We start from the raw sequence: 15,032 nt of genomic DNA on the forward strand, positions 1-15,032 counted from the left end.
CTAGGCTGGGGATAAAATTCAATGGTAGAGAACTTGCTTAGCATTTGCCAGGTACCAAGTTCAATTCTTAGTACAAAGTAGGAAAACTCAGTGTTGGGTCTGGATGTGTAGCTCAGTGGTAGAAATGTCCTGGGTTCATTCCCAAGTACCTAAAACAATTCCTTAACAATATGATTCTTGTTTTGTTTTGTTTTGGTTATTTGAGACAGGATTTTTCTGTATAGTTTTGCGCCTTTCTTGGAACTCACTCTGTAGCCCAGGCTGGACTTGAACTCATAGAGATCTGCCTGCCTCTGCCTCCCGAGTGCTGGGATCAAAGGCGCATGCCATCACTGCCCAGCTACCAATATGATTCTTATTTCTTTGTAGGTATGGTAATTTGTATGAGGACTGCCCTCATAGGCTTGAATACTTGGTTTCTAGTTGTTAGAACTGTTTGGGAAGGATTAGGAGGTATGGCCTTGTTGGAGGAGGTATGCCAATGGTCTGGGAAGACTTGAGGTTTCAAAGGACTCATGCTGACTCAGTGTGCTCTTTCTCTCTGTCTTCTACTTGTGGATCAAGATGTGAGCTCTCATCTGTTCCTGCTACCATGCTTTTCGTTCCCACCATCATGGATTCTAATTCTCTGAAACTGTAAGCCCAATTAAACTTTCTTTTATGAGTTTCTTTGGTCATGGTGGTTTGTCACAGCAATAGAAAAGTAACAAAGACAGACATTGGTACCAGGGAGTGAGATATTGCTGTGATAGGCCTGAACGTGCTGTTTTATGGATAATGTGGAAGAATTTGGCGTTTTGGACTAAAAAAGTGGTTAAACACTGTAAGAGGAGCTTAATGGGCCATCCTAGTAGGAGCTTGGAAGACAGTAGTGCTGAGAACAATGGAGCCTGTGGAGGCCCAGCATAAGAGGTTTCAGAGGAGAACAATATTAGCAACTGGGTTATTGACCATTCTTATGATGTTTTGGTAAAGAATGTGTCTGATTTTGCCCTTGTCCTAAGAATTTCCCTGAGGCTAAATTCAAAAGCAATAAGCTATATTTTTTTTAAAGTGGAGATTTCAAGATATCCCAATATTGACTCTGTCCTGTTGTTGTTAGTAGTCAGTCTTATGCAGGTCTGTAATGAAAAAAGAAATAGCGCAAAAAAAATGTACAAATGTACAGTTTGAAGAGAAAAAGAGCAACAGTGATTTATTATTGGAGCCAACGCTTGTGCTGAAATATATAATAAGATCAATATGAGGCTTGAACTGCACTGAGATAAAAGGAGTGGACGAAATTCTAAACGGTCTTATTAAATAAGAAACACAGGGCCAAATACCAAGTTAAAAGCCCAAGAGATCAGAGCACTAGCAAAGAGCCAAGACTGCCTTATCTTACCCCCTGGCCACCGTCGCTTCCCCCAAAGAGAGCTTTCTTCCTGTGTCTTGTGTTTTTATTGCTCTCCTGTTCTTCTGTTCAATGGTCCAGACACAGGAAATACATGTCATTCCCTCAACAGAGATAGTGACTGAATTCACATCCATACTTGGCTCCATTTTTGATGTCTTTACCTTCCATTTTCCATGCCATTCATGAGGTAGAAGGACTTGCCAAGTGAAATAAGCTGGGTTTCCAGGGCCAGAGTTCAAGCTCCGGCACTCTACACGGAGGTTGTGATCTACCTGCATGCGGCCGTGACCTCAGGACAAGACCCTACCCAGGTAGGCTTCCAACTTGTAGAAACAAAACTAAAAAGTAACAACAAAGGAAATCTGCTGCAAATGTGATTCTAGGGTGCCAGGGTCCACCCTAAGCTGGCAGTCAAACTTATCAGTGTAGTATGTGTGGTTCTCTGGCTTTAGAGTCATGCAGGACACGTGAGTAAAGAGACAGTGGAATCTCCCTCTGCAGTTAAGGGTCGCCACTGAAGCCAGGTGTGTGCAGGGAGGTCACTGCATGGAGTCCTGAAACGTCATTTTGTGAAGTTGTGAAGGTGAGGCTGAATTGGATTGGAGACTCCAAGATATTAGAGATGCCAGGGCTGTGGGACCTCTGCCAAGGAGAGATGCGCACAGGGAATGGAACCAGCAGCTAGCAAAGCTGGAAAGCCAGAGGCATCGAAGCCCTTGTCATCAGATGGGGCTACAGGATTTGGAGTTTGCCCTGCTAGGTTTTGATCTCTCCTTGGCCCAGTATTTCCCCGCTGTGCCCTTATTCCTCCCTTTTGGAATGGCAATGTGTATTCTGTACCATTGTATATTGGAATTACATAATTTGACTTTTGACTTTACAAGGGTTACAATTCAGAGACTGCTTTGAGTTTCAGAGGAGACTTTGAACTTTGGACTTTTAAACAGTGTTGAGACAGAGTCTGTGGGAACTTTGGAAGTTGGATTAAATGCATTTTACATTGTAGTATGACCATGAGTCTATGAGGGGCAGGGAGTGGAATGTAGTGGTTTGAATAAAAACGGCCCCTGTAGGCTCACATAGTTGAATTCTTGGCCATAGTTGGTGGAACTACCTGGGAAGGATTAAGAGGTGTGGCCTTTTTGGAGGAGGTGTGTCGTGGAGTGGGTGGTAGTGGTGATGATGGGAGGAAAGAGCTTTGAAGTTTCCAAGGATTCGTACCATTCCCAGTGTGCTCTCTCTGTTTCCTGTGTGTGGATCAAGATGTGAGTTCTCAGCTGTTCCCCCCACCATGTATTTGTTTTCTCTAGGTCTTTTGTTTATTCTTCTCTACCCTGGGTTATTATATGCCTTCCCAATTAAATATTACCTAATTGATTAAAATGAGCTAACACTGAGCAAGATGGGCAAGGTTTCTAACCTCCTGGACCCATGTAGGGAAGACGTTGCAATCATGTAAATTGACAAGTAAGCAAAAAACTTCAGTGTGTAGCGTCATGAAAGAAATGAGCAGGGTGATGTGACAGTGAGTGACAGGGGGTGTTTGTTAGAGCCAGTGGCCAGGAAGACAACAGTTGGAATGGTACATGGGACCTGACACCTGGAAGACAGGGTGGCCAGTGAGGTAACCACAGCTGGGCAGCTGTTACAGAGTGTTAGATCATGTGCTCCTAGGTAGGCCCTGGGTGAGGAGTTTGGCTTTAGCATAATTGCAGCCATGGGAGCATTTTAAGAGGGCTGAGTGTCTGGCTTATATCCTTAAGCATTAGCTAGCTGCTGAGTGAAGAATGCTCAGAGAATGTCAACAACAATAATGGGATGCTGTGAGGAGACATTCCAGTTGTCTTAAGCAAAGAGAAAGGTGAAAGTGACTGGTTATAGAGGGTGGATGTCAAGAAATAGTCATCAGGACAGCCTGTTGTTACCAAGGTAGTATGAGACATGTTCTAGGAGACTAGCCATGTAGTGAGCTGTTACTGAAGGTTACAGAAAATTAGGGTAGAGCAGCAAGCATCATATTGGCAGGTAAAGGTCACTGGTGTCTTCACCATCTCAGGAGAGGGTGACAGAAGAACTTGGGAGTGGAACATGCAACAGGCCCAGATGTTCCAACTGTGTAGGAAGTTCCTTTGAATGGATTAAACACGCTCTATTGGCAGTTTAGAATGGGAAGTCCCTTGAATATTTGCTGCCATCCCTACTCTGTATTAATGTCGATATTCTCTCTGTACATTTCCCCCAATCCTTCTGATTCTATCGGAAATCATCCAAATGAGAAACAAATGGTTTTCAGAATTACTGTTTATTTCTACATTGTGTCTGATTATCTACAACCAGGAAGGACTTTGAATTCTATTTTGTTGCTGGGATTATGTATGGGGGCTAAGGGGTTTTGTTCAGCTTGCTGATGGGCTATCTGGATGGATTAGAACAGGAGTTGGGGATTTATCCAGAACTGAATATTTTGAAGCTATGATATTTTTTTCAGTATATTCATTTTTGGAAGCAAGAAATTAAACCATGAACCTGCAAAATTTCCTTGATTGTCTAAACACAATAAACAAGCTTATTTCAAGGTCACGTAACAAGGACATCAATCCCCAACTCTGTGGAGTCAAGGATCAGATTCATCTGGGAAGGAGTGTGAAGAGACTCAAAGGTGACTAGAATGTTCCAGTCATTCCGAAAGTGGTCCCCATGAGGAGCCTTTCATCCTGTGTGGTGGTTATGGAAGCCTGAGAGTGACTAGCCACAGCCCCTCTGCTGGTGGGGGACACACATGTCAGTCAACCCACATTTGCACTCTAGGATCACACTCACTCTTTTCTCCTTTCCTAAAATTTGACTTTAAGTTTTACTAAAGTTACATTGTGTAAAGTAGAATGTTAACATGATTTTACATGGCTGATTATGAGAGATTTAGGCAACTGCCATCTCACAGGAGTGGGCTCTTGTGCCCTGTCACCAGCCAGGAGTCCCCCTGCTCTCCAGAAGTGCATGGTGTGTGTGTGTGTGTGTGTGTGTGTGTGTGTGTGTGTGTGTGTGCTGATTTCACAAATTCTATGGAAAGTCACTGCTGTATTTTTAACATACATGAATGTATACAATAGAGTATGTTTAACAGATATCTTGATTGGAGAAAGAAACTCAACAGTTTTTCCTGCAATTAAGGATTTATTCTCTTTTACACAATACTTATCTTCTGTCTTCCCCCAATATAGATAAATTCTAATTTTCCTCGCCTTGTCATTCAGAGTTTATTATAACCCTGCATTCTGAGTGGTGCAGTCCATGTGATTAATTTTCCCTTCTTATGCCTTTTTCTCCCCCATAGAATTAATCATCGGCTTCTTATTTCATTTGCTTGGTTTGCTGTGTAATTCTCTAATTCAGTACCAACTCTTCCAGTTTTGTGTATCTGTCAGTATGTTCTTCCATCCTGGAGATCGAACCTAGGGCCTTGCAAATGCTCAGCAAACACTCTACTACTGAGCTTCTCCAACCCAAAGATGTCTGGTTTTGCTTTATTTTTTAAAGGCAATCTCTTTTGGCTCTGCTGTAATCATCAGTGGTTACCCTTTTTTGGATTAACGAACAGCAGCCTTGGTTTCTTTCTTCACCTACCAACCTTCCTCTCCCACTGTGAGTCTGAAAAGGTCTTCAGTCTGTCCTCTTGATTAACTGGTAGTTGGGTTGAGTATAGAATTCTAGGTTAAAAAAATGTACTTCAGAAATGTAGAGATTTTAGTTCATCACAATCTGGCCTGTTGAATGAAACCCATGCATATTTCCTCTGTCTCTTCTGAGGTTTAGAGATTCTTCTCTCGGTCCCTTGTGATGTGAGACAGCACAATGATGTGCTCCTTGTAGGTCTGTCTATCTTGGTTTCTCTTCTGGGACTTGGTGAGATTTTAAAAAAATTTTGGGGTGCATTTGTGCCCTTGTGGGCATGTGTATGTATGTGTACGTACATGGATGTGTGTGTGTGCATGCATGTAGACACCAGAGGCCAGCCTTGCCTGTTGTTATTTGGGAGTCATCTACCTTGTTGTTTGAAAGTCTCTCCTTGGCTGGAGCTTACAGAGGAAGCTGGGGTGGCTGGCCAGTGAGCCAAGAGGATCTGCTGCTCTCTGTCTGCCTCAGCATTGCCAATAGACACCAGAACTCCTGCCGGATTTTTTTTTTATATAGGTTCTGTAGACTGAGTTTGGGTCCTCATGTGAGTCTGAAAAGGTCTTCAGTCTGTCTGCTTACTTAACTGGTAGTCTGGTTGAGCATAGAATTCCAGGTTAAAAATGCCTGGCAAACACTCCCCTCTCTCGACCATCTCTCCAGCACCAAGAGGCTTTTAATCTAACGTCACATCTTTTGGTCTAGGGCATTTTTCTTGTTCCGTTGACTAAGACCCTTTGCCGTAAGTACTTTCTTGCTCTTACAAGGCATCAGTGTAATCATTCTGTACCTTTGTGCCATGACTGTCTCCTTGCGGATGGTGATTGCACAATGCTGTCCATGTAGAAGGGGCATCTGGATTTCAGAGGTGTAAAGTATTTGCATCTTAGAATCAATGAAATATGGTAAGTGTTTTCTGCAGTGACCTGGGGATTCTTGCCACTCAAGTCATAGTTTAAGTTATGGTACACCATGAATTTGTCTGAAGCCCTCATTGTGTGGTGGACAGTGGGTGGATACAGACCTGACTGCCTGTGGAAAGAACTACAAAACGGTTAGGTGTGGTGGTATTGTGTTCACCAAAATATTGTGTACTCTAATAAAAATATCTGGGGTCAGAGAACAGACAGCCACTAGATACAAAGGCCAGAAAATGGTGGCACTCACACCTTTAATCCTAGCATTCCAGAGATAGAAATCCCTCTGGATGTCTGTGAGTTCAAGGCCACATTGGAAATAGCCAAGCATGGTGACACGCCTTTAATCCCAGAAAGCCAGCCTTTAATCCCAGGGAGTGGTGGTAGAAAGCAGGAAGATATATAAGGCGTGAGGACGAGAAACTAGAGGCATTTGGCTAGAAGCATTTGGCTGGTTAAGCATTCAGGCTTTTGAGCAGTAATTCAGCTGAGACCCATTCCAGATGAGGACTCAGAGGCCTCCAGTCTGAGGAGACAAGACCAGCTGAGGATCCAGCGAGAACCTTTAAGAATCCTGCTACATCTGGCGCCCAACGTTCGTGTTACGAATTCATGAAAAAGCTGTTTGCCTGTGGCCTTGTGAGCCCCAGCGCAGGCCCAAGCTACACTCAGCCGGTTGTGGTGGCGCACGCCGGTAGGATTTGATGAAGGAGACAGAGGCAGGAAGATCCTGAGTTTGAGGCTGGCCTAGGAGGCTTGGGAGAAGCTTTGGCCCGGACGGAGCCACAATCAGTGGTGGGACCATGGAAGCAGTGGCTACTGCTCCACATTGCCAGCTCCTTCTCATCATGTTGGTGACTGCGATGATGCTGCTACCTGGAACGAAGGGTTTACTGCTGCTTGTTCAGAGAAGAATTGCCAGGACCATCGTGTTACAAGAAAGCATCAGCAAAGGTCAGTTTGGAAAAGTTTGGCAAGACAAATGGTGGGGAAAAATTGCTGTGAAGATTTTCTGTTCTAGGGAAGAATGTTCATGGTTCCTAGAGACAGACATTTATCAGACTGTGATTGCTCCAAACCACAGAGGAGGCAAAAAAAAAAAAAAAAAAAAAAAAAAAAAAAAAAAGCCGAAGGAAACCATGACTATGTCTAACAGTGACTTTGAAATCTTCAAAAAGATGACAAGATCCTACAATGATGATTCCACATGGACTATGATAAAGCCATTAAGCCGATTAACACCATGGAAAAATCGACTTTGGACTACAAACTGGTCAGGACAATTTCGAGAGGACTAGCTGAGACGATACAGCCTGACAGACTACTCGAACAAGGACTTGAAACAAGCCCTGAACTTTCCTTTTATGCAGAGAATGGACAAATGATACAGGACTTGACGATTAACCCAAAAATTTTCTTTTCAAGATTCCCTAAAGATATCTTCACCCCTAGAAAGCAAAAAGAAAAAGAGAATATTGATATGAGATAGATCATCGAATCTACTCTGAGAAAAAAGATAAAGAAATAATAGGATAAATAGGTAGATCATTGAATCTACACTGAAGAAAAGGGGAAGATATAAAAATGACAAAAGGTAGACTACTGAATGTATTATGAAAGAAAAAAGAATATGGATATGATAAGATAAAAAGGGAGATTATGGAACCTACTTTTAAAAAGGAACTACTTGTTTTAAATAAGATAAGTAATGAAAATTTTTTTGGTCTGAGTTTATCAGATGTTACTGGACTGGACATTGTTAATATATATAATGGAGTTTTCATCTGAATCTGTCAAATTTTAATGGACTAGACATCATTAATGTAATTTTTGGCTGTATATATTGTATATACTTATTGGCTAGTTTTTCTTGTATTAGTTATAAGCTTTTTTAATTTTAGACAAAAAGAGAGGAGATGTGGTGGTATTGTGTTCACCAAAATATTGTGTACTCTAATAAAAATATCTGGGGTCAGAGAACAGACAGCCACTAGATACAAAGGCCAGAAAATGGTGGCACTCACACCTTTAATCCTAGCATTCCAGAGATAGAAATCCCTCTGGATGTCTGTGAGTTCAAGGCCACATTGGAAATAGCCAAGCATGGTGACACGCCTTTAATCCCAGAAAGCCAGCCTTTAATCCCAGGGAGTGGTGGTAGAAAGCAGGAAGATATATAAGGCGTGAGGACGAGAAACTAGAGGCATTTGGCTAGAAGCATTTGGCTGGTTAAGCATTCAGGCTTTTGAGCAGTAATTCAGCTGAGACCCATTCCAGATGAGGACTCAGAGGCCTCCAGTCTGAGGAGACAAGACCAGCTGAGGATCCAGCGAGAACCTTTAAGAATCCTGCTACAGTTAGGCATGGATGTTGTATTAAGAAATATTCTGGAGTTCGAGGCCAGCCTGGGCTACCAAGTGAGTTCCAGGAAAGGCGCAAAGCTACACAGAGAAACCCTGTCTCGAAAAAAACCAAAAAAAAAAAAAAAAAAAAAAAAAAAAAAAAAAAAAAAAGAAATATTCTGATGATTGTTTTTTCTTACACTTCCTGGATATTTTCCCTCTTTCTCTCTTTCCTTTTTTTGAAAATAGATGTTTTATCCAAGTACTATATGGTGATTATGGTCTCCCCTCTAGTCCTCCCACTTCCTTCCCCATCTCCCCTTCCAACCCTATCTGCCCCGTTCCTGCTTCTCATTAGAATAAACAGGCTTCTATAGGAATATAATATAATAATAAATAAATAGAAATAAATAATAAAATATAATAAGATAAAACAAAAACCAACACACCAGAATAGGACAACACAAACAAACAAACAAACGAGTCCAAGACAAGGCACTAGCACCTGAAACTCACATGCTCACACACTCAGGAATCCCCTAAAAACACTAAACTGGAAGCTATAATATATATGCAAAGGACCTATATAGTAAAAGGAAAGAAGAGGGGCCTAGAGAGATGGCTCAGTGGTTAAGAGCTCTAGCTGCTTTTCCAGAGGTCTTGAGTTCAATTCCCAGCACCCACATGGCAACTCACAACCATTTTTAGCTAGCCCTATGGGATATGATGCCTTCTTCTGATGTGCAGACACACATGTAGACAAAAGATCCACATACATAAAATAAATAATAAATCTTTAAAAAAAGAGAGAAAGAAGAAAAAATATGTAAATAAAATAAAAGATCCCTGACATTATTATGAGACAAGGAACGTTCGAAGATGCTGTTGGTTTCTTGTCCATCTATTGCAGAGCATGCAGCCTACCCTTAAGAGTAGTTTATTTCCCCAGTGAGACTCCCTTAGGGGAAACTAAATTTTCTTTTGCAAGTGACTGTGAACTGGAGATTGCTTCTGGCTTAGAAATGGGAGGTGTGTCCACTTCTCCTTTCAGCTCTATGGCCCCATCTGGTGCAGACCCTTGCAGGCCCAGTGCATGCTGCCTCAGTCTCTGTGTTTATATGTATGTTGATCATGTTGATTTAGAGGGCCTTGTTTTCTTGGTGTCCTCCATCCCCTCTGGCTCTTACACTCTTTCCACCTCCTCTTCCATGGGATTCCCTGAGCCAGGAGAGAAGGGATTTGATGAAGACATCCTACTTAGGGCTGAGTGTTCTAAGGTATATAAGAAGGCTACTCTTACTCTATACGTAATCTTTGTGGTTCTATGGATTGTAGCTTGGTTATAATCAACTAAACAGTTAATATTCACATATAAGCAAATACATACCATATTTGTCTTTCTTGGACTGGGTTACCTTACTGAAGTGATTTTTTTCTAGTCCATCCATTTACCTACAAATTTTGTTATTTCATTTTTTTTTAACAGCAGAGTAAATATTCCATTGTGTAAATGTATCACATTTGTTTTATCCATTTTTCTGTTGAGGGTAATCTAAGTGGTTTTCAAATTCTGGCTATTGTGACTAGAGCAGCAATAGACATGGTTGAGCAAGTGTCTCTGTGGTAGGAAGAAGAGTTCTTTGGGTATATGCCCAAAAGTGGTACAGCCTGATCTTGAGGTAGATGGATTCCCATCTTCCTGAGGAACTGCCATGCTGATTTCTATAGTGGCTGTACAAGTTTCTACTTCTACCAGTGATGGAAGAGTGTTACTCCTCTTTCTTCACATCCTGGCCAGCCAGCATAAATTGTAACTTGTTTTATTGATCTTAGCCTTTCTAATGGGTGTAATATGAAATCTCAAATTAGTTTTGATTTCCATTTCCCTGATGACTAAGGGTGTTGAACATGTATGTCTTTAAGTATTTTTAGCCATTTGACTTTCCTCTTTGGAGAATTCTGTTTAGATCTGTTTTTAAATGGGTTATTTGTTTTCTTGATATCTAGTTTTTGAGTTCTTTATATGTTTTGAATATTAGTCCTCGATCAGATGTGTAGTTGGTAAAAATCTTTACCCATTCTATAGGCTTCCTCCTCTTTGTCCAAACGACAGTGTCCTTTGCTGTGCAGAAGCTTTTGAGTTTCATGAAGTCACATTTATTGTTGATCTTAGTGCCTGTGCTGACAGTATTCTGTTCAGAAAGTTTTTTCCTGTGCCAATGAGTTCAGGGCTGTTCCCTACTTTCTATTCTGTCAGCTTCTGTGTATCTGGTCTTATATTGAGATCTTTGATCCATTTGGAGTTGAGTTTTCTTCAAAGTGATAACTGTGGATCTATTTGGATTCTTCTACATGCAGACATTCAGTTTGACCAGTGCCTTTTGTTGAAGATGCTGTCTCTATTTTTTCAGTGCATATTTCTGGATTGTTTATAAAAATGAGGTGTTCATAAGTGTGTGGATTTATATCTAGGTCTTAAGTTCGATTCCACTGATCAACTTCTCTGTTTTTGTGCCAATACCATGCTGTTTTTATTACTATAGTTCTGTAGTATAACTTGAAATTCAGCAAGGTGCTACCTCTGACAGTTCTTTTATTATTCAGGATTTTTTTTAAAGCTTTCCTGGGTTTTTGCTTGTTTGTTTCCATATGAAGTTGAAAATTGTCCTTTAAAGGTCTATAAAGAATTGTTTTGGAATTTTGATGGGGATTGCAGAGAATATGTAGATTGATTTTGGTAGGATGGCCATTTTTACTATATTAATCCTACTGGTCCTTGAGCATGGGAGATATTTCCATTTTCTGATATTTTCTTCAATTTTTTTCTCCAATATCTAAAAGTTTTTTTTTTTATCATAAAAGTCTTTCACTTGCTTGTTTAGAGTTACTCCAACATATTTGATATTATTTGATGCCATTATGAAAGATGTTGTTTTCTTGATTTCTTTCTCAGTCCATTTGTCAAGTGTATATAAGAGGGCTACTAATTTTTTGAGTTAATTTTATATTCCAGCTACTTTGCTGAAAGTGTTTATCAGCTGTAGGAGTCATTTGGTGGAATTTTTAGGGCAACTTAGGTATACTATCATATCATCTGCATATAAAGATCTTCCTTTCTAATTTTTATTCCCTCAATCTCCTTCACTTGTCTTATTATTGTAGCTAAGACTTGAAGCACTGTATTAAATAGGTGTGGAGAGAATGGGTAACCTTTTCTTGTTCTTGATTTTAGGGGAATTGCTTTGAGTTTCTCTCTATTTAAGTTGATGTTGGATATAGACTTGCTGTAAACTGTCTTTTTTTATATCTAGGTATGTCCCTTGTATTCCTGATTTCTACAGGACTTCTATCATGAAGTGGTGTTGGATTTTTGTCAAAGGCCTTTTCTACATTTAATAAGATGATCATGTGACTTTTGTCTTTCAGTTTGTTTATTTGGTGGATTACATTTACTGACTTTTGTATATTGATCCAAACCTGCATCTCTGGGATGAAGCTTACTTGATCATGGTGGGTGATCTTTTTAGTGTGTTCCTAGATTTGGTTTACAAATATTTTATTGAGAATTTTTGCATCTATGCTCATAAGGGAAATTGGTTTCTAATTCTCTTTTTTTGTTGGGTCTTTATGTGGCTTGGGTATCAGGATTACTATGACCTGATAAAATGAGTTAGGCAATGCTCCTTCTGTTTCTATTTTGTGGAATAAGTTGAGGAGTGATGGCATTAACTCTTCTTTGAAAGTCTGGTAGAATTCTGCACTAAAACCATCTTGCCTTGGGCTCTTTTTGCTCGGGAGTCTTTTATGACTGTTTTTATTCCAGTACTAGGGGCTATCGGTCTGTTTAAACTGCTTACTTGATCTTGAATTAACTTTGGTAAGTGGTTTATATCAAGGAAATTATTCATTTCTTTTAGATTTTTGGTAGAGTACACATTTTAAGAGCATATCTTTATGATTCTCTAGATTTCCTTGGTGTCTGTTGTGTTCCCCCCTATAGTGGTATTTTATTTGTACTGAAATGTGATTTTAATTGTATGTTAATAAATAAAGTTGCCCTGGGGGTCAGAGCTATTAGAGCCATAGCAAGAGCGTGGTGGTGGTGGTACATACCTTTAGTCCCAGCACTTGGTAGAAGAGCTAGGTAGATCTCTGTGTGTTCAGGGATACAGCCAGCATTGGAGACATATGCCTTTAAGACCTGGAGGGCTGTACTTACAGGCAGTGACGAGGCAGTCATGTGTTTGGGTTTACAACCAATGAGAAGGCAGAACAGAAAGACTATATTAAAGACAAACACACAGGAAGTAGCTCTCTTTCAGAGAGGTAGGAGCACCACAGGAGGAAGGGTAAGATTTTAGCTCTGAGCTCTGACCTCTTGGCTTTCTCTTTTATATTGGTTCTGTGTTTCTTATTTAATAAGACAGTTGGTTACCTCTACACCCCTTTCATCTATAGTTTTGTTAATTTGGGTATTCTTTCTCCACCTTTTAGTTGATTTGGATAAGGTTTGTCCGTCTTACTGATTTTTGTCAGAGGACCAACTCTTCATTTCATTGAGTCTCCATGTTGTTTTTGTTTGTTTCTATTTTACTGATTTCAGCCCCGAATTTGATTATTTCTTGTCATCTCCTCCTTGGGTATGATTTATTCTTTTTGTTCTAGAACTTTCAGGTGTTCTGTTAATTTTTAACTGGTGTGAGATTTCTCCATTTTTTAAAAAATATAGGCACTTAGTGCTATGAGCTTGCCTCTTAGAGCAGCCTTCATTGTGTCCCACAGTTTGGGTATGATGTGTTCATTTTCATCCAATTCTAGAAAGTCTTTAATTTCTTTCTTATTTCTGTCTTGACTCACTTTAATTCAGTAGTGAGTTGTTCCATTTCCAAGAGTTTGTAACTTTCTGTTTTTTCCGGTTGTTGTTGATATCCAGTTTTATTTTGTGGTGGTCAGATAGGATGCTGGGTGGTATTTCGGTTTTCTTGTATGTGTTACTCTGTGTCTGGGTATGTGGTTAATTTTGGATAAAGGTTTATGAGGTGCTGAGAAGAAGGTATATTCTTTTTTGTTTGGGTGAAATGTTCTGTAAATATCTACTAAGTCCATTTGATTTATGATATCAGTTAGCTCCAGCATTTCTCTAATTAATTTTTGTCTGGATGACCTATATATTTGTAAGAGTGAAGTATTGAAGTTTCCCACTATCCATGTGTGAGGGTCAATATATGATGTAAGCTATAGTAGTGTTTCTTTCATGAACTTGGGTGCCCCTGTGTTTAAGGCATAGATGTTAATAATTGCAATGTCTTCTTGGTGGATTTTTACTTTGATAACTATGTAGTGTCCTTTCCTATCTCTTCTGATGAGTTTTGGTTTGAAGTCTCTTTTGCCAGGTATTAAAATGGCTATACCAGCTTGCTTCTTAGGTCCAAATTGTTTGGAATATTTTTTTCCATCCTTTTACCCTGAAGTGATGCCTATCCTTGATATTAAGATGTGTTTCTTGGATGCAGCAGAGGATGGATCCTATTTTTACATCTATACTGTTAGTTTGTGTCTTTTTACTGGGGGAATTAAGACCACTGATGTTGAGAGGTATCATTGAGCAGTGTTTGTTGAGTCATGTTGTTTTGTTGCTGTGTGTGTGTGTGTGTGTGTGTGTGTGTCCGTGTCCGTGTGTTTAGGTTGGAGTTTTGTGCTAGTACCTCCTGCAGGGCTGGATTTGTAGATAAATACTGCTTAAATTTGGTTTTGTCATGGAATGTCTTATTTTCTCCATCTATTGTGACAGATATAGTAGTCTGGGCTGGCACCTGTGGTCTCTTAGAGTCTGCAGCACATCTGTCCAGGTCCTTCTTGTTTTGAGAGTCTCCAGAGAGAAGTTAGGTGATATCCTAATAGGTCTGCCTTTGTATGCTACTAGGTCTTTTTTTCTTGCAGTTTTTAAATTTTTATTTATTTATTTTTTAGGTATGAGTGCTATGTCTGCATGTATTCCTGCATGCCAAAAGTGAGCATCATCTCCCATTTTAGATGGTTGTGAGCCACCATGTGATTGCCAGGAATTGAACTCAAACCTTTGGAAAACAGCCAGTGCTCTTAACCACTGAACCATCTCTGCAACTGCTCCCCACCCCGAGCATCTTCCAGCCCCCTAGAGCTGCTACTTCTCCTCTTCCTCCACCTCCTCTTCTTCCTTTTCCTCTTGTTCTTCCTCCTCCTTCTCTCCTCTCCCTCCTCCTCTTCCTCCTCTTTGTTCTCTTCATTTTTTTTTTTTTTTTTGTTTTTTGAGACAAGGTTTCTCTGTGTAGCCCCAGATGTCCTGGATCTCGCTCTGTAGACCAGGCTGGCCTCAAACTCACAGAGATCCACCTGCCTCTGCCTCCCGAGTACTGGGATTAAAGGTGTGCACCACCGCCACCTGGCTCCTTGCAGTTATAAATATTCTTTCTTTGTTCTGTACATTTAGTGTTCTGGTTATTATGTGCTGAAGAAACTTTCTTTTCTGGCCCAGTCTTTTTGGCGGTCTGTTTTCTTCTTCTGTCTTGATAAGCATCTCCTTAATGTCCTTAAGGACATTTTCTGTGATTATGTTGAAAATATTTTCTGTGTCTTTGACCTAGGTTTCTTCTCCTTCCTCTATTTCTATTATTCTTAGATTTGGCCTTTTTATACTATCCTAAATTTCCTGGATGTTTTATGACA

Source organism: Peromyscus leucopus, chromosome 5 (genome assembly GCF_004664715.2).
Source record: "Peromyscus leucopus breed LL Stock chromosome 5, UCI_PerLeu_2.1, whole genome shotgun sequence".
NCBI lineage: Eukaryota > Metazoa > Chordata > Mammalia > Rodentia > Cricetidae > Peromyscus > Peromyscus leucopus.